This window comes from Marmota monax, unplaced genomic scaffold (genome assembly GCF_021218885.2).
Source record: "Marmota monax isolate L192 unplaced genomic scaffold, Marmota_monax_Labrador192_F-V1.1 WCK01_AAM20220418_F8-fsc00036, whole genome shotgun sequence".
NCBI classification, from domain to species: Eukaryota; Metazoa; Chordata; class Mammalia; order Rodentia; family Sciuridae; genus Marmota; species Marmota monax.
The window spans coordinates 1930911-1951571 of record NW_026694491.1 but is presented as its reverse complement, the minus strand read 5'-3'; the positions used below and the strand labels follow the sequence as shown (position 1 = coordinate 1951571).

The window sequence follows — 20661 nt, the reverse complement described above, 5'->3', positions numbered from 1 at the left end:
TGGTTTAACTTACAAGTGTTCAACTTTATGATGGTGAAAAAGTGATACATATTTAATGGAAGCCATACTTAGAATTTTTTATTTTTTATCTTTTCCCTGACTGATTCCCAGTATGTGGGGTTCAATATTGTCTTAGGATGCTGGGTAGCTCCCAGTCACACAATCTCAGAAGTGAAAAATGGATGCTCTACAGTATACTGTACCACCACCATTTTCTGGATGCAGGTATTCATTGTTACAGTAGACATTCAACCCTTTATTATAAAATACTTTGGGGCCTGGGGTTGTGGCTCACTGGTAGAGGGCTTGCCTAGCATGTGTGTGGCACTGGGTTTAATCCTCAGCACCACATAAATAAAATTATCGTGTCCATCTACAACTTAAATAAATAAAAGTACTCTTTGGTTAGAAGATTGTGCCCAACTGTGGGCTGTGTTTTGAACCCATGCTAGGCTGCACTGTGACGTTCATAGCTCAAATGAATTAAATGTTGTTATAGCTTGGGTAAGAGGTGTCCTCCAAAAGCTCCTATGTAAATGCAGGAGTATTCTGAAGTGGAATGATCAGATTATGAGAACTGTCATCTAATCGGTGGATTAATCCACTTAATGGGTTAATGATTTTGAATGGATTACTAGATGGTAACTGTAGGAAGATGGGGCATGACTGAAGGAAGTGAGTCACTAGGGGTGAACCTTGGGGATTATGTATTTTATCCCTGGCTCCTCCCACTCTCTGTCACTTCTTACAAACTGAGTGGCTTTCTTCCCCCATGAAGTTCTACCTCACCTTGGTCCCAGAAGAGTTGAGTCAGCCAGCCATGGTCTGAAATCTGAAATCTTGAGTCCCAAATCAACCTTTGCTCCTCTAATTCCTTCTGCTCAGGATTTGGTCACAGTGACTAAAAGTTGATTACACACACAAATACATCTTTGACCTATGATACTTTCAACTTAATGATGTGATTGTTGGGCTGTAAATCCATAGTGAGTAAAGAAGCAGTTAATAGGGCTGGGGATGTGGCTCAAGCAGTAGCGCGCTCACCTGGCATGTGTGCGGCCCGGGTTCGATCCTCAGCACCACATACAAACAAAGATGTTGTTGTGTCCGCCGAAAACTAAAAAATAAATATTAAAAAATTCTCTCTCAAAAAAAAAATTAAAAAAAAGAAGCAGTTAATAGAAAAAGTTATCAGTAAATGTTTACTTATAGTTTGTTTTGTCTTTGTAAATAAAGTTACTTTGGAGCAATGGGGCCTTGTTACCAACCAGAGAATGATAGTCACAAAGTATATGCTTGTTGTCTGCTACTCCTTTATTAGTCAAGAATGATACTGGTATTTTTACTCAAGTGATTTCAAATTTCATAATATTCAACAAATAAAATTTTGATTTTGTGGACAGAAGTCCTGTACTATTTTTATACTACTCTACCTTGCATAAGGCAGCTTTAAATGGAAGATGATTATAGACATTTTTGTAGATATTTCTAGTATTTCTAGTAATTAAAAAATTTACACATAAATCAAAGCTTTTCCTAATTTTTATCTCCTCACAAACTAAGTATATTTCACAGTAAATTTTTTAAACAGTGCTATGGTTTGAATATGATTTGTCGCCCCCCCCAAAAAAAAAACTTACATTGAGGCTTAATCAAAGTGGCAGTGCTGAGAAGTGGGGCCTATCTGGAGGTGTTTGGGTCATTGGGGCAGAGCCTACCTGAATAGATTAAAGCTGGTGGGAGTCATGAGTTCTCCCTCTTGTAGAACTGTTTGTGCCATGGCAGGTTGATATAAATCAAGTTTGGCTTCCTTATCTTTCTCTTGCTTCCTGGCTTTCCATGTGAACTTCCTTTGCACACACACCTTCTTGCCCTGCCCACTTTCTATCCAATATGGAGAGCAGCACAAGGATCTCACCAGAAGCCCAGCAGGTGCAGCAACCTCCAGCCTCCAGAACTGTGAGCTACATGAGCCTTTTTATTGAAAATAAATTACTCATGCCAGGTATGATAGCAGACACCAATAATCCCAGCTACTTAGAGGCTGAGGAAAGAGGATATCAAGTTCAAGGCCAGCCTCAGCAGGTTAAGGAGACCCTGTCTCAAAGCAACCACCACAACTTTTTTTTTCTTTTTAATATTTTTAGTTGTAGATGGATACAATACCTTTATTTCATTTATTTAGTTTTTAATGTGGTGCTGGGGATTGAACCTCACACATGCTAGGCAAGCGCTCTACCACTGAGCTATAACCCCAACCCCAACCACCACGACTATTTTGATATTGCAGGGTCAACTGCTATAGTCAAGTCCAAACTGGCTAAAACATGTATGGTAAGAACCCCAAACAGTACCACAATTTGCACTGTAATCTAAAAGTCACAATAAGAATTAGTAAGCACATTTTGACTAGGCTGTTTATTTTGGGATTCTAAAATAAGTACATAGTAATTGTATTGTCCCTAAAGAAAAGGGAGAGAGTCAAGCACCATGTCCCTGAATGCCCCTTTCCTGTTCCCCAAAAACCTAGCCAAATTAAGGGAACACAAAGAGCAAGGCTGGGTCGGAAAGTGTGTGTGTGTGTGTGTGTGTGTGTGTGTACAGAACTCAGAAGTACTTTTATCACTGAGCTACATGTCCCTCCCTCTCTCTCTCTCTCTCTCTCTCTCTCTCTCTCTCCTCTCTCTCTCCCTTCCCCCGCTCCCTCCATCACCCACCCCCCACTCCCTTTCCCTCTCTTACCCTCCCAGTAGAGACTAAACCCAGGGGCACTTTACCACAAAGCCACATCCCCAGCTCTTTTTTATATTTTAAGACCATCTCACTAAGTTGCTTAGGATCTTGCCAAGTTGCTGAGGCTTCTGCCTCAGCCTCCCAAGTTGCTGGGATTGCAGGTGTGTGCCACTGCACCTGGCTAAACACATATTATCTTGACAGACATTGACTTTCTCTTATGCATACTGAGAACTAGAACATTTTTAGCATGATCACCACGACAGTTATTCCCTAAAATGTTGGTCATACAAGCAAGCTAATGCTGATGATATCACTGCTAATGCAGTCTAACATAAAAACCTTGAGTAGAGATGGGTACAGAACTGAGGGTACGGGGGAAAGGATTTGTGTCCTAGTCCAGCCAGCTGCCACTGGACAAAACGCGCTGCAGAACAGGAGGCACTACTTGGCCAAGCACTGTTAGGGACAGAGGTGCTGTCTATGAGGCTATCACCTCTGAACTCTTCTTGAAGCAGTCACTTATCTCTTGTAAGTCTTCCCCTCAATAAATCATGTCTCATACCCTGTCTCTGGCATTTTCTTTGGCCTCTTGGAAACACTCGACTACCATGGCACAAATTGGCTTCTGGGTGTGACAATCCCAAAAATCAAGTCTAAGGGATTTTACACTAGATGTCGCTGTATAACTCAGTAATAAGTAACAATGTGAAGTGATTCATGTTGCATTCTGGGTTAATAATACTATTAGATGTTAACTATTCATGTAATTACACTAAAGTAGATATAAAGGTAGAGGGCTGGGGTTGTGGCTCGGTGGTAGATGCTTGCCTGGCATGTGTGAGGCACTGGGTTTGATTCTCAGCACCACATATAAATAAATAAAATAAAGGTATTGTGTCCATCTATAATAATAAATAAATAAATAAATAAGTTGTAAAGGTAGAGTAATAGGGAATCAGTAAGTAGGATCTAAGCATTATTTCCATTATAATGTATTCTGGTCTGAGGTTTACTAAATAAGTTTAGATCATTTATTTTTCACTGACAACACTCATAAAAACAAGAGGCTTTTATAAGACCAACTTGTAAAGTAAATCGTGAAATATCAAGGTAATAATTGATACATACACGTGGTTTAAAAGTTTAAATACAATATATTGAAGATACAGAGAAAAGTCTTCTCATTAATGGCCCCCACTACCCAGTTTCCTGCCTCATTCACAACCAATGTTACCCGTTTTTGTGTATCTTTCCAGAGATGATATCACACCCACACATACACACACAATCTTCATCCTCTTGTACACGGATAGTAGCATACTTTGCATGCTATTTCATGTGTGAATTTTTATTTAACAATGGAGACTTTAGTTTTGTTTATTTACATTTATTAGCTATGAGTATCATAATATTCCATGGGATAATTTATGTAAACCAACTGATGGATTTACTATATTCTTTCTTTTTTTTTTTTAAAGAGAGAGAATTTTTTTTTTAATATTTTATTTTTAGTTTTCAGCAGACACAACATCTTTGTATGTGGTGCTGAGGATCGAACCCGGGCCGCACGCATGCTAGGCGAGCACGCTACCGCTTGAGCCACATCCCCAGCCCCTTTCTTTTTTTTAATATTTATTTTTTAGCTGTAGTTGGACACAATATATTTTACTTATTTATTTTTATGTGGTGCTGAGGATTGAACCCAGGGCCTTACACATGCTAGGCGAGTGCTCTACTGCTGAACCACAATCCCAGCCCCATACTATATCCTTTCTAATAGTTGTAGTTATAAGTGATACTGTAATGAATAATCTTGTACATAACATCATCCTGCACATAATAAGTGTAAAATAAATTCCCAGAAGTAACTGGACCAAAGTGTATGTAAATTTACAATTTTTGGTAGAAAATGTTAGTATCATATGTCTTGATAACTAAGGTATTCTCCCTCTTTCTCCATCCATCCTTTCCCCTTTTAGAGGTGTGTGAGAGACAGACAGAGAGAATATATATAATCATGTAAAACTTAATCCTAAATAGGAACCGCCAGCTGTATTTCTTTTGTGTAAGGTTCTCCCTCTTATTATTTGTTCCTCTTTTTATCTCTCAATAGACTTACTTCTTTATTTTTTTGGTATTGGGAACTAAACCCAGAAGCACTTTACTGCTTAGCTACATCCCCAGACCTTATTTTTATTTTGAGACAGGATCTTGCTAGGTTATGAAGGTCTTGCTAAGATGCTGAGGCTGGTCTTGAACTTGAGATTCTCCTATCTCATCCTCCTGAGTCGCTGGAATTACAGACAAGTGCCATTGTGCCTGGCTCTCAACTGGATTTTTATATACAGCTCCTCTGCCCCTACTAATTTTCATCTTCTATTCCCCCATATGTTTAAAAAGCAGATTTCCAAGATTGTTAGGTTTCTTTAAAAAAATAAAATAAAAAGTTACATTAAAATTATAATTTGTTTCTCCAACTAGAGATCAGAATTCTACCTTTGTTTCAAATTTATAATTTGAACTATTCAGATTTTTTATATTTAATTCCTTTATAGTAAAGCAACTGATGTAACCCAACTGATGGTTTTACTATATCCTTTCTAATAGTTATAAGTGACACTGCAATGAATCATCTTGTATTATTTTCAATAATAATGCTTTAATATTTTTATTTTAAAAATTAACCATATAGAGGCTGGAGTTGTGGCTCAATGGTAGAGCACTTGCCTGGCATGCGTGAAGCCCTGGGTTTGATCCTCAGCACCACATATAAATAAATAAATAAATAAATAAATAAATAATCTATTTGCAACTAAAAAATACTTTAAAAAATTAACTATATAAATCTTAACATAGGACTTAAACAAAGCTGAACATAAAACATTGAGTTTATGCACTAAATTTATATACTGAGCATTCAGTTGTTCTCAGTGTAATATAGTCTTTCAGGTCTAAATGTGTTGATATGATAGATTGCTTTAGGCCTGAACTCCTTTGAGTGCTGTCCTGGTTTTAAAGTTCTCCTTGACCAGCTCCAAACCCAGCTCCTCCCCTTCTTACACTCTGATATTAAGGTTCCAAGGATGCAAACACTATTTTAGTTTCCACCAATAGGAAGATCCAGAGGAGATGGGTCAGGAGGAGGAAGATGGGACTTGGCTGTTGATCCTGTCAAAATCCTACATGTGTTCCTCCCTTAACTTTGGCAGCAACAGCTGGTGCCAGTCTCCAGTTTTTTCTGGCATTTCCAGAATCAGCCTCACTGAGTGCTCTCAGAGACGCTCAGGTAGAGCCTTCTCAGAGGTCTGGATCTAGTTCTATAGGTCCCCTCCTACCCATTGCTAAATTCTTAGATTCCAGCCTATTTATTTTGTGCCTTTAGCACCAGGGGTGGAGCTGCTGTCTGCAGTTACTATCTTTGTGACCTCAGTCTTCTTTGTAGATTCTCTGTTCTCCAATGCCTGTTTAACCAATCCCCACATGAAACATTCTGTTAAAATAAATGGTATGGTTTCTTTTTCTCCTGATAGAATGACTACAATCACATTTTTTTCCAAGAAAAATAAAAATAAAATGCTCTACTTAACTATATATTTTGAATTGACATTTTAGACTTTACAGAGGTCAGTACTGTCACAGTCTCAGTAAAAGCAGCTACATTTACTAAGATCATTTCAGAGTCATTTAGAAGAATCTAGAAAACAGGGCATCTTGAAAAAGAGACACTGAAAAATAGTTTTTGTAGGCTAAGCTGTCAGCTTCTGCAGGTTCTAATACCATATAAACACTAAGGTAAATTGCAGGAGAGAGAAGTCTATTTTAAGCTGAGTCTGAAACATGATAAGTGGCTGTAACAAGTGAATGCAGAGAATGTAATTGCTTGGCAGTGACCCTTGATCTTAGGATGGGAAGCTTATCTCAAAACGGTTTCTCTAAAGTAGGTCTGGCAGCAGGTAAATCATTTGGAAAGTATTTATGGAATGTTTCCTATATAAATGGCTGGCACTCTGGATACCAAGAGTCCACCTATGAGCAAAACTGACCCATGTAGAAATTACGATCGTGTGATACTGGGAATTGAACCCAGGTCTCTGTGAATGCTAGGTAAGCACTCTATCACTGAGCTACATCCCAAATCCTTTAAAAAAAATTTTTCTTTTTAGTTTTGAGGAAGGTTCTCTCTAAGTTACCCAGGCTACCCTCAAACTTTCAAAACTTTTTACCTTTGTCTCTGAGTAGCTGGGATTATAAGCATGTGCCACCATGCCGGCCTGATTTATACTCCTATAAAGAATGTAAAGAAGATGAACAACTTCTCAGTCTGAACCAATGGAACCTAATCTAATTCTCCAGTTCAGAAGGCCCAAAATGAACAGATTAAAAAATGTGAGTCCTTCCTTAAGAAAGGATTAAAGTTGACCAGGTTTTGGTTCCTAAATAGTATTAGCCTGTAAAAGGTACCAGGGTTTCCTGGAGAAGTGACTGATTTCAGGGTTATGACATGAAAAGGACAAAAGAAGCCAGGAATGTGTTGTACCAGAAGATAATGGTGCACCTGGCTTGGTGGTGCATGCCTGTAATCCCAGCTACTTGGGAGGCTGAGGCAGGAGGATTGCAAGTTTGAGCCCATTCTCAGCAATTTAGCAAGACCCTATCATCTCAATAAATAAAAGGGATGGAGATTTAGCTCAATGGTACAATGCCCCAGGGTTCAATCCCCAATATGGGGTGGGGAAAAAGTGAAGGATGTGCTAAAAAATTGATGGGACACTAAAAAAGGACAGAGGGGTCAGATGGCAGGGGCTCCCAGTTAAGATTGTGTGTGTGTGTGTATGTGTGTGTGTACGCACACACGTTTATTTATGTACACACACATCCACTCACACAGCCTAGAAGCAACAGCATCCCAGAAACAATAAGCATATTTTTCTCCCAGATCTTGGTTTCTAGGTGCTGTTCTGTCCTTAAAGGAATGAGAACTCTTCGGAGAAATGGCTGATTCCAAGACTCTTGGATAGAGAAAAAGGGTAAAGTAAGGATGGAACATGTTGCTGTGACAGAAAATAAGAAAGTACTTTAAAAATGATGGGTATTGGGGCTAGGGTTGTGGCTCAGTGGTAGAGTGCTTGCCTTGCACACATAAAGCACTGGGTTCAGTCCTCAGCACCACATAAAGTAAATAAGTAAAGTAAAGGTATTGTGTTCATGTTCAACTAAAAAAATTTTTTTTAAATAATGGGAACTTGTCAAAAGAATAAAAGATCGATTAAAGGGGTTCCTTCAGATCAAATCTGGGACAATATGAAAATGGAAATAATAATGTATTAGTGTTAGATTATAAGTCATTGAATAAAATTGAGATCTCTTAGTCCATACTGATAAAAACAAGTGACAAGTAAATGATTAGGCAGAAAGGAAGAACTTCCACAGGGCTGGGGATGTGGCTTAAACGGTAGTGTGCTCGCCTGGCATGCGTGCAGCCGGGTTCGATCCTCAATACAAACAAAGATGTTGTGTCTGCCAAAAAATAAATATTAAAAAAAAAGAAAGGAAGAACTTCCTTATAGTAGAATACTAACTAATAAGTCTAGAAGGACTAGACTTATTACTAGAAAAATCACCATTTGACAACCAACACAGTAATAACTGATTCAGGCAAGAATCATGAATGGATGTGAAAATTAATGTTGAACAGAATACTTGAGTGGTCTCACAGTGTCTCCCACAAATTACTTATTGTTTGCCGAGAAAATGGTAACTATAATGAAGAAATCTGGCAGATAAGCCCTTGATCAAGTAATCAAAGTTCACCTGACCACTAATGAGATGAGTCAATATCAAGTGCTTCTGGATAAGATAACTGAGAATATCCCTTCTGTGACAGTCCTGTTCTAATGTATAACCTAAGTCTGACTATTAGAAAATATCAGAAACCCAAAGTGAATAACATTCTCCAAAAATAATTGTCCTGTACTCCTCAAAAACGCCAAGGTCATAAGTGATGAAGAAAGAATTGCTCCAGACTTAGGAAAACTAAAGGGACGTGGAAATTAATGTTACATGTGTCCCTGGATTGGATTCTGGATTAGAAGAAAAATTAATTTTGATTTGTTTTGATTTTTTACAATAATGGACATTATTGGGAAGTTTGCAGGATTTGAATAGAGCTTATAGATTAAATTATTATATAAATCTTAATATCCTGATTTTGATCCTTGTGCTTGGTTTCTTTGTTTTTGTTGTTTTACGAAAAACATATTGAAGTATTTAAGGGTAACTCTCAAATGGTTCAGGAAAACCTATGAATATGTATGTGTATGTAAGAAAGCATATACTTTTATATATATATAATATATATGTGTGTGTGTGTGTATACACACACACACATATATGTGTGTATATATGGTGTGTGTATATATAATATGTGAGATAGAATGTTAAGGCAAATAAGGTAAACTGTTAACATCAGGGAATCTGGTTTTTTTTTTTGTGTGTGTGTGTGTTTTTGGTGTGTGTGTGTGTGTGTGTGTGTGTGGTGCTGGGGATTGAACGTAAGCGCTCTACTGCTTTACCGACTGAGCTATATCCCCAGCCCAACATCAGGGAATCTGGATGAAGGGTTACAGAAATTCTTTGTATTAGGCATCTTTCTGTAAGTCTGAAATTACTTAAAAATGAAAATAAATAAAACCAGAAAACATGAACAATACAAGATTGAGAATTTCCTATGAAGAATGAAAGCTTATCCCCTGGTAATAAAGGAAAGAGGAGATAAAAGAAGAGAGGCCAAAGATAGAACTTTGAAAATATATTAACTAAGTGTTCTAAGTACCTTAAACTAAGTACCTTAAACTAAGTGTTCAATAAACATTAAATAATTTTAAATGTGAGGCTGAGGCAAAATAATGACAAGTTCAAAGCCAGCCTTAGCAACTTAGGAGACCCTAAGCAATGTAGCCAGACCCTGTCTCAAAAAAAATAAAACCGGCAGGCTTGTGGCTCAGCAGTTAAATGCTCCTGGGTTCACTCCCCTGTACTAAAATAAAATAAGACAAAACTGTGTGCCTTAGATTAATCTAGCATATGTATTTGGTTTTTAATTATTGTACTGAGGTCTAAAAATTGTCTTCTATTTTTCCTAGACATATTTACGTTTTAACCATCATGTTATATTAAATATTTAACAGTCAAAACATGCATTTCTGACTTCTTTTTCCATTTTCCTTGAACCCACTGTCTTAAAGCAAACTTTCAAATGTTTCACCAAATTTTTAAAAATATGTTATGTTACCTTGCCTTGTTCTGATTTATTTTTATTTTTTTTCCACAGTATTTCTTGGAGTGAAAGATAGGGCATGGCAAAATAAGGTATTTAAAAGTGGTTAATGTTTAAGAGTAAGGCAGAGCCCAGAAGGAAATTCATTTTTGTAATAATGTTATGAAAATAGTAATATATAAAGACAATTCAGGAGCTGCTCTGGAAGGGGTAGACCGGGCAAAAACCCTGACGATGACCCCCTGCAGTCCTCTGCCACCACTGCTGGGGCTGTCTTTCCAGGAGGCGCCTTGGCACGCTGCCCAGCCTGTGGACAGCGGGTGCAGGCGGATCATCCCGTGGGCTGCGTGGAGGAAGAGGGCGGGGGACCGCTGGCGGAGGGCTGTGCGAAGCCGGAGGCTGTCTTAGGGGAGAGGGCGACAGTGCACGGTCCACACCCCTAACCGCGCCCCAGGACTGCTGTGCCAGCTGTAGAGACGGCGCCTTTTAGGACGCTGCTGCCTTGCTAGGGCCGCCACCGCGCCTGTGCACCCATGAAAGTGACTCCCTAGGCCCGGAAGCTCCAGGGAGGCACCACCCGACCCTTGGACGTGAACCGCGGAGAACAATGGAGGATTCAGGGACCTCCACTGCTCCTGCTCAGCCCAATCCTGGGACTGTCCAAGACAATGAACTGGGCCCTGCCGCAGCTCCGCGCTGCAGCAACCCCAGACCGAGGTCTTCCAGGTCTTCTGAGGGTCTCACCCTCTACGTGCCTAATTGGGACCATCGAAGCTTCTACTGGAAGTGACAGCTCCCGGACAGCGACGAGGTCCCTGCTGGTGTGTGATCAGATGGGCCAGACCCTGCTGAGTCTCCAGATGGTGATGGAAGCTCCTTGTGTCCCAACCCAAGCTAAAGCCTTGTGGGAGCAGCGGGACCACTGGTGGGAGCTGTCATGTTGGGTTATGGAAAAATCGTTGGTGTCACCCTGGGGTGTTAATAAAGCTGTGTTGGGGGTTTAAGGGGGGGGGGAAGCACAATTCAGGCTGCATACAATTTGTAAGAAACAACTTAGTCTGAAAGACAAAAAGTTGGAACAAATATTACAAATGTGCAAGAATACAGTATAAGAAACCTTGGATTGTTCCAGTATGCAAAGAATTTATAGCAAATTAGACTGTTTTTTGTTTTTTTTTTTTTTGGAGCGGGGGACGTGGAGGGTTAAGGGGATTGAACTCAGGGGCACTTAACTACTGAGTCACATCCCCAGCCCTATTTTGTATTTGATTGAGACTGAGTTTCACTGAGTTTCTTAGCGCCTCATCTTTGCTGAGGCTGGCTTTGAACTCGTGATTCTCCTGTCTCAGCCTCCCTCTTCACCCACTGGGATAACAGGAGTGCACCACCTCCTGCTGCAATTTAGACCATTCTAAGAATAAATTACATTTCCATTTATACAGCCTTCAGATGCTTAATCATATTTCTCTAAAATTAGAAAATTATTTCTAAACTTTATCCATACTACTTAAATAGTTAAATTAGTAATCTTGCTCATTTAATTCATATGTCCAGTCAGATCATTCCAGCAACGAGGAACAAGTTATTGCAATTCATGAGCTGCCCTGTTCAAGTAAATTAGCTGCTCTACTTTGATCTTTATATTCCCCTATTTTGTAATTTAAATGAGGAATGATTTAAATATTTTTAAAATTTGAAATTCTTGAAATCAAAAGGGAAAAATATTTTTCCCACAGTGTTTCAAGCATCACAAATTATATAAAAGTTAAGTAATTGCTAGTGTTTCATAGGTGAATTGTAATTGTGTAAGACTCATTGATATTCAGTTTCTCTCAGAAGAATAAAGTCAGTCAGTTAATTCCAATAACATTTGAAGCTACTGCTCTCTAAAGAATATGTTTGGGGATGGGGATATAGCTCAGTAGGTAGAGTGCTTGCCTCCCATTCACAAGGCCCTGGGTTCGATCCCCAGTACCACGAAAGAAAAAGAAAAGAATATGCTTGATTCTCTAAAGCTATTCTTTCCCAATCGACTACATTCCAAACTTAGAGATATCCTAGCATACTGAATGAATTTTTTTGAAGTTTCATTATATATGCAAATTTAGGGCTGACTCCAACTGTATTGTACTAATGAGTGAATAGACCTCTTAGTATCTACAGCAAAAAAGTACCTTAAGTGGTACGAAGTTTGAATTATGACAAAACTACATTTCAGTTCACAATGGCCCAGCACAAAAACAAAAAGTTAGATATACTCAGACCCATGCCTGTAATGGAACTATTTCTATTCTTTTTGTTGAATTTTAATCCCTTCATTTTATATTCATTATTTAACATTTGCTGCTTTTTAATTTTTTTCAGACCAGTATATTTCTTCCTAAAAATTTCTGTTAACAAACCCATGGCACTTTACAGAGCTTATATTCCCTGTCCTTTTTTATACCTCTTGTTGCAGGGTTTTTTTTGTTTGTGTGTGTGTATGTGTGTGTGTGTGTGTATGTGTTGATGGGGATCAAATCCAGGGTCTAAAAATGCTAGGAAAGTTCGGGTGTGGTGGTGCACGACTGTAATCCCAGCAGCTGGGGAGGCTGAGACAGGAAGATCGCAAGTTCAAAGCCAGCCTCAGCAATGGCAAGGTGTTTAGCAATTCAGTGAGACCCTGTCTCAAAATAAAATTCAAAATAGGGCTGTGAGTGTGACTCTGTGGCTGAGTGCCCCTGGGTTCAATCCCTGGTACTAAAAAAAAAAAAAAAAAAAAAAAGCTAGAAAAGTGCTCTGCCACTCAGCTCAAAATTTTATTTTGAGACAGGGTCTCACTAAGTTGCCTCAGCCTCAAGAGTAGCTGGGATTCTAGCTGTGCACCACCACACCTTGGTGTACCGCTCTTACTTCATCAAGAAGTTTCCTTGTTCTGTATAGCATATGAAAGGTGTACACCATAGCTCTTACACACAAAAGAACAGTCTAACACCGTCAATGTGGAGCAAACTAAATCAGCAGGGACTCCTTCCTTTTTCCTAGAGATGGAACCAAGGGCCTCTGGCATGCTAGGCAAGTGCTCTACCACTGAGCTACAGCCCAACCCTAGGGATTTCTTTTTTCTTTTCTTTTCTTTTTTTTTTTCTGGTAATTGGGCACTTTCTATGGCAAACCAGGCAATTCAATATGATGTCTCATGTTACAGATAGGAAGCTCATGTCAAGCTCCTTCTACAGACTTTATCACTTGTGTCTTTCTTTAAGTTCCTGTGTCGATAAGTTCCCAAGAATTACCTGGGGATCTTTCTAAAAGGACACCTTCTAGGAGTCCTCATCAGACTTAGTAAACTCTTTTGAGGTCTCAGAATGGCTGTGTTTGCCCAGGTGCTTTAATGAGAATCCAGAATTGGCAACCTCTACTTCTAAAGGCCAAGCTGCCTGTAAAAGCTGTCAGGCTAATGGACTGAAGCCATGGAGTGACTCAAGTTGCCTCGTATTCATGTACCATATATGGGGATTATTTTAGAGTTTGACTCTTTACTCTGGACGCACCATATCCTATGTTTTTAATTGCAGAAAGGAGGAAATTTCAAGTTATCTAGTAGGTAGAGACTGGGCAAAAAGATTCATATGCCTTTATTCCCTATCAAATGCAATGCTCCTGAATGTACAAGTATCACTTTCACTGTTTTCAAACTCCTGCATAAAGAGGAGTGACTTCTGGAGTCTGAACCTCAGCCTCAGAGCTGGGTCTGCTTTTTTACCATGGGCTGTGGTAAACAGGTTGCCCCCTAGTCTTACAGTCAAGACTTTATCTAGGATACCTTTCCAGAAAAGGATGTGTGTTTACCTTATAACACTGCTCAGAATAGAAATTATGGACCCATTAAAAGCAAACAGGGGTTGGGGATGTGGCTCAGTGATACAGCACTTGCTTAGTGTGTATGAGGTCCTGAGTTCAATCCTCAGGACCACAAATCAAACAAACAAACAAAAACAAGATTCTGAAACAAAAAAAGACATAACTAAAGTGTTAGTGAATGTTACTCTTTTCTATGGTATGATTGTGTTTCCCCCAAATTTATGCATTTGATCCTTAATTCCTAAAGGTGTTGATGTTGGGAGGTGGGGCCTAGTGGGAAGTGCTTGGATCCTGGGGACTGGCCCTACAGCAGAAGAATTCTTGCTGAAATAGGTTAGCTATTTGAGGGGTTCAGTTCCTTTTTCTTTTGTGCATGCCTGCTTGCTCCTCTGCTTTCAGACATTTGTCAATGTGGCCTGAGGCCCTCACCAGATTAAATCACCTGATTGTGGACTTCCCAGCCACAGTGTGGACCAAAGTAAACTACTTTCTTTTAGAAATTACTCGGTCTCAAGTATTCAGTTATAGAAACAGGAAATGGACTAATATGGTCAGTGTGGCCACTAGAAGTAATGGATTGTCACTTCTGAGATTAGGATATAAAGGGGACTTGGCAGCTCTCTGTCTTGATATATTCCCTCGGAGGAAGCACTATCATGAGATTTTCTACACAGAGGATCACATGTCCAGCAACTAATTTCCTGCCAATAGCCAAATCTAAGAGCTTGAAAGAAGATTCTCCAGCCCCAGTCAAGTCTTTCATGAATGCAGTCCTAGCCCACAGCCAGACTGCAGTCTCCTAGGAGATCCTGAGCCAGAACCACCCACAGCAGCCATATCCAGGTTCCTGAACCTCAAGAAAACGGTGAGATAATACATATCTTTTGTGTCAGTAAATTTTGGAGTAATTTGATACGCAGCAATAACTAAAGTAGAACAGAAGAAATATAACAGCAAATCAAGCCAAATGTATTGATATGGGTACAGTAAATTAACAGAGTGTTTCAATTTACTATTTTAGCTTAAATGGCTGGGAGTCACTAATAGTTTGGCTGAAATTTAAATTCAACAGTAGCCTATACTGAATGAAATTCAAATCAAACTTCCTAGGTATGCCAAATAAGAAGGTACACTGTATTAATGAAGATTCTCCTATATCAGATTTTAGTCAGGCTTATCTGATCCCTTTATCAACTATGCACCGTCTTTGAGGGTGCTCTCCAAAAGCTCATTCAAAAATAAGAAACTTGTCAAATTTATCCGGAATCCCTCACTCTTAGTCTCTGATCAGCCCCCATATTTGATCAGATTCCTTATCTCCCATCTTCTCCCAGTGATATCTGATCTCTCTGGCCTGCCTTCAGCAAAAATCCTGTTTATCCCTCTTATCTGATGCTTTGCTTTCTATGTTTTCAGTTACCAGTGGTCAATGTGGCATCGTAACCATCTCACACTACCACAAGAAGGGTGAATACAGTACAAGAGATATTTTGAGAAAGAGAGAGATCACATTCACTTTTTTTTTTAGTATCAGGGATCGAACTCAGGGGCACTCCACCACTGAGCCACATCGCCAGCCCTATTTTGTATTTTACTTAGAGACAGGGTCTCACTGAGTTGTTTAGTGCCTCGACATTGCTGAGGCTGGCTTTGAACTCATGATCCTCCTGTCTCAGCCTCCCCAGCTGATACGATTACAGGTGTTCATCAGGGTCCTGGGCCACATTCACATTTTATTATGGTACATTGTTATTATATGTTGCATAGTACATTAATAGTTATTAATTACTTTAATTTATTATTAATTATTGTTAATCTCTTGCTGAACTTAATTTATAAGTGAAGCTTTATCATAGGTTTGTGTGTATAGGAAAAAACAGTTTTATAAGGCCTGGTAGGATCCATTTTTAGCATCCATGGGGGGTTTAGAACGGATCCCCAGTGGATAGGAAGAATGCTGTAAATTACTTTAGCAAGATATACCCTATCCTATTAGTAACCTATTCATCAATCTCTCAACCCTGTTTCTTTCCCCAGTTTTCTTTATTGTTTTTATAGTTGAGCCCAATTTCTCTTTCCTACTGCAAAGCCTTTTTTTGCAGTAGTTCCACATTTATTGTAATAACATTAAATAAAGTCAGAATCATCTTTCTTTAATAGATGATAGAGAATAGAATGCTACAGCAGATTTCCTGTTTTTTCCCGATTTGTTTTTTCAATAGTGTGTTACATTTATACATACTGTTGGGGTCCATTTTGACATAACTGTACAAGCATGGAATGTAATTTGCTCCAATTCTGTCCCCAGTACTTCTCCTTTCCCTCCCCTCTTCCTTTCCCCTATTCCCTTTCTTCTACTCTACTTGTCTGTCTTCTATTTATTTGTATTTTTTTAAATTAGTGCTTTATAGATATCCATAAAGGTGAAATTCACTTTGTATATTCATATACATCCATAGCATAATTTGGTTGATTTCATTCCACAATTCTTCCCTTTTCCTGTACCTTCTCCCTTCTCTCAATCCTTTTCCTCTTCTTCATTGGTCTCTCTTCTATTTTCATGGGGTCCTCCTCCTTGTACTGCCCCCTTTTATTTTGGTTTAGCTTCTACATATAAGAGAGAACAGTTGATCCTTGACTTTCTGGGTCTGGCCTATTTTACTTAGAATGATTTTCTCCAGTTCTATCCATTTACCAGAAAATGCCATAATTTCATTCTTCTTTATGACTAATATTCCATTGTGTATATTTACCGTATTTTTTTTTTATCCGCTCATCTGTTGATGGGCACCTGGGCTGGTTCCATAAGTTGGTTGTTGTGAATTATACTGCTATAAACACTGATGTGTTGGTATCACTAAAGAATGCTAAACTTTGTTTTTTTTTTGGGGGTGGGGGTGGGGGGTAAATACCAAGAAGTGAGATAGCTGGGTCATATGATAGCTCCATTTCTAGATTTTGTTATGTTTTGTTTTTCTGTGAGGAATCTCCATACTGCTTTCCAGAGTGGTTGTACTAATTTACAGTCCCACTAACAATGTATGAGAGTTCCTCTCCCCCAACATCCTTGCCAGCATTTATTATTATTTGTATTCTTTATAATTGCCATTCTGAAGTGAGATCAAATCTCAATGTAGTTGGTTTTTTGTTTTTTTTTTTGGTACCAGGGATTGAATTCAGGGGCACTCAACTACTGAGCCACATCTCCAGTCCTACTTTGTATTTTATTTAGCAACAGGGTTTCACTGAGTTGTATAGTACCTCATCATTGCGGAGGCTGGCTTTGACTCACAGTCCTCCTGGCTCAGCCTCCTGAGCTGCTGGAATTACAGGCCTGTGTCACCACACCCAGCTTCAATGCAGTTTTGATTTGCATTGATTTGCATTTCCCTGATTGCTAGAAATGTTGAAGATTTTTTCGTGCATTTGTTGGTCATTTGTATTTTTTTGAGAAGTGTCTGGTTAGTTCTTTCACCCATTTGTTAATTGGGTTATTTGTTTTTTGGGGGTATTAAGTTTTTTGAGTTCTTTATAGATTCTGAATATTAATCAGAGGAACAGCTAGCAAATATCATCTCCCATTCTGTAGGCTCTCTCTTCTTGTTCGTTTCCTTTGCTGTACAGACCTTTTTAATTTGATATTGTCCCACTTATTGGTTCTTGGTTTTATTTCTGTGCTTTTTTGGAGTCATGTTAAGGAAGTTGATTCCTGTGCCAATACATTGTAGTGTTGGGCCTACATTTTCCTCTAGCAGTTGCAGTTTCTTTCTGGTCTTTGATCCACTTTGAGTTGACATTTGTGCAGGGTGAGAGATACTAATTTAGTTTCATTCTTCTAACATGGATATTCAGGGTTACTTATTTATTTGTTTAGCATAATTTGTTAAAAAAGGCTTAAATTTTCCATTTTAAGATGTACTTGCAGGGGCTGGGGATATAGCTCAGATGGTAGAGTGCTTGTCTTACATGCATAAGGCCCTGGGTTCAATCCCCAGCACCACACACACACAAACGTAAAAATTATGGGCTGGAGTTGTGGCTCAGTGGTAGAGTGCTTGCCTAGCATGCACGAAACACTGGGTTCGATCCTCAGCACCATATAAATGTAAAATAAAGATATTGTGTCCACTTAAAACTAACTTAAAACTAAAAAAAAAAAGATGTACTTTCCAGGCATGCTGCTGCATGCCTATAATCCCAGTGACTTGGGAGGCTGAATTAGGAAGATTCCAAGTTTGAGATCAACCTCAACAATTTAGCAAGACCCTGTCTCAATAAAATAAAAAGGATTGGGGATATGGGTTAATAGTAAAGCAACCGAGGGTTCAATCCCCAGTACAGTTCAATGCCCATTCCCAACTATTTTCCTTAAAAGAGTCCAAAGGACAATTCTTTATCAGGGATATTAAAATAGATTTATAGGAGAAGTCCAGCATTCCTAAAGAGATAGATGTTTAAGCCATTTTCTGTAGGCCAAGAATGATGTTAGGAATTCCTGTTGTCAAATTGGAGCCCTCTAAATTCAATGGGATTCTGGGGTGAATGGTTCAAGTAGTATCACATAATCAGAGGAGACCAGGCAACCATGGTTTCTGTAATGGGCAACAGAAATAATAATCATAATGATTTGATCTGCACAGATTTTTGGCATTGGCTCATTGATTATGGTGCCCTGAGAGCTAAAATAGATGAACAGCCTACTAAATTCAGTTTTTCTCTATAAGTGAAAAGACTTCAGACTTTTGGTGAACAGAAGTCTGGAGAACAAAAGTCAGAATCTCCACAATGGAGATTCCAATAAAGTGGGCATTGTACTGTACTGGGGATTGAACCCAGGGTTGCTTTACCACTAAGCCATATCTCTAATCCTTTTTATTTTATTGATCCCTAAAGCAATTTCTATTCCTCTCTCTGGTCAGAGATCTAGAGCCCTTTGAATGTAAAGGAGGCTAACCCCTTGTCTTAGTTTGAACTTATACCATAACAAAATTTCACAGACTGGGTAATTCTAAATAATGGAAATGTGTTTCTCATAGTTCTTGAGGCTGGGAAATCAGCAGATTTGATGTTTGGTAAAAGGCTTGTTCTCTTGCTGGGCACAGTGGTGCATACCTGTAATTCCAGCAGTTTCGGAGGCTGAGACAGGAGGATTTCGAGTTCAAAGCCAGCCTCAGCAACAGGGAGGTACTAAGCAACTCATTGAAACACTGACTCTGAATAAAATACAAAATAGGGCTGGGGATGTGGCTCAGTGGTCGAGTGCCTCTGAGTTCAATCCCCAGTGCCCCTCACCAAAAGTAGGCTTGCTGTCTGCTTTCAAGGTGGTGGCCTCTGGTTTAATCTTCACATAGCAAAAGAGATGGAAAGGCAGAGGGGACAAACTGGCTCCCCCAAACCCTTTTATAAGTGCACTAATCCCATCCATGAGGACTTAATTGTCTCTTAAAGTACCTAACCCTAATTCCATCATCTTGAGAGTAAATTCTAATGTGAATTTTGGAGGAGTATATATATTCAAACTAGGCATGGTGGTGCACCCCTGTAATCCCAGTAGATTGGGAGGCTCAGGCAGGAAGATTGTGAATTCAAAGCCAGCCTCAGCAATTTAGCAAGGCCCTAAATAACTTGGTGAGACCCTGTCTCTAAATAAAATATAAAATGGCTGGGGATGTGGCTCAGTGGTTAAGTGCCCCTGAGTAAAACAAAACAAACTGTGGCTATTCGATCAGAATTTTATATTGTTGAGCTGGGGCTGTAGCTGAGTTGGTAGAGTGCTTGCCTAGCATGTGTGAGATACTGGGTTTGATCCTCAACACTGCGTATAAATAAAATAAAATAAAGGTATTGTGTCCATCTACTATAAAAATATTTTTTAAAAAAATTATATTGTAAAGTTTCCTCCTAATCTTCCCCAAAGTGACCTACATTCATTCACTAGTTTGACTGTAGAATAAATAGGAGAAAAAGATAAACTTTTTAGATATTTCTGAATGCTGGCTGTGAATTGACCTTAATTCCTAGAGATCCCAAAGGCTGCTATAGGCCATCGATCTAAACAGAGATTTATGGAGGTCAAGTAATCAGTGGAGTGTAGCTCAAATCTGGTCCAGTGGGTTTCTAAACTTACCTTACGGTACTCCCTGAGTTCTGAAATGCACAGTTGGAATATATACATTCAAAAATTTGCAGATGGGGCTGGGGTTGTAGCTCAGTGGTAGAGCATGTATGAGGCACTGAGTTCAATTCTCAGCACCACATATAAATAAATAAAAATAAAGTTCTATCAACAACTTAAAAATATATTTTTAAAAAATTGTGGCAGAGTACCTATATTGGTTTCCTGGTCTGTGGAATGAGGGCTATTATGATACAAAATGCCAAGAGGAAAACAAGTTACCTGCCAAAATATTAAACCAAATCAATGCCACATTCCTGCAGAGATTACAGAGATTAATGCCACTATCAACTTACAAGATTCAGGAATGATGATTCCTACCACATCCCCATTCAATTGGCCTGTTTAACCTGTGTAGAAGACAGATAACATATTGGAGAATAACAGGGGATTATCATACCTGTAATCATGTATGATTGCAGCTGCTGTTTCAGGTGTACTCTTGGTGCTAGAGAAAATCAATATATTCCCTGGCACCTGGTAAGTAGCTATTGCGCTGGTGAATGCTTTTTTTTTTTTTTTTGGTACTCATTAGTAAGGAAGAGTATACTGTCACCTAGTAGAGCCAGTCATACATCTTCACTGTCTCCCCTCAGAGCTGTATCAACTCTCCAGCACTGTATCATAGTCC

General features: G+C 39.0%; 1 pseudogene; it reads left to right on the top strand.

The window, feature by feature from the left end:
- The first annotated feature begins 1893 nt into the window (after positions 1–1893).
- Positions 1894–11458, top strand: LOC124075714 (insulin-like growth factor-binding protein 6; annotated as a pseudogene).
- The last annotated feature ends 9203 nt before the right edge of the window (positions 11459–20661 follow it).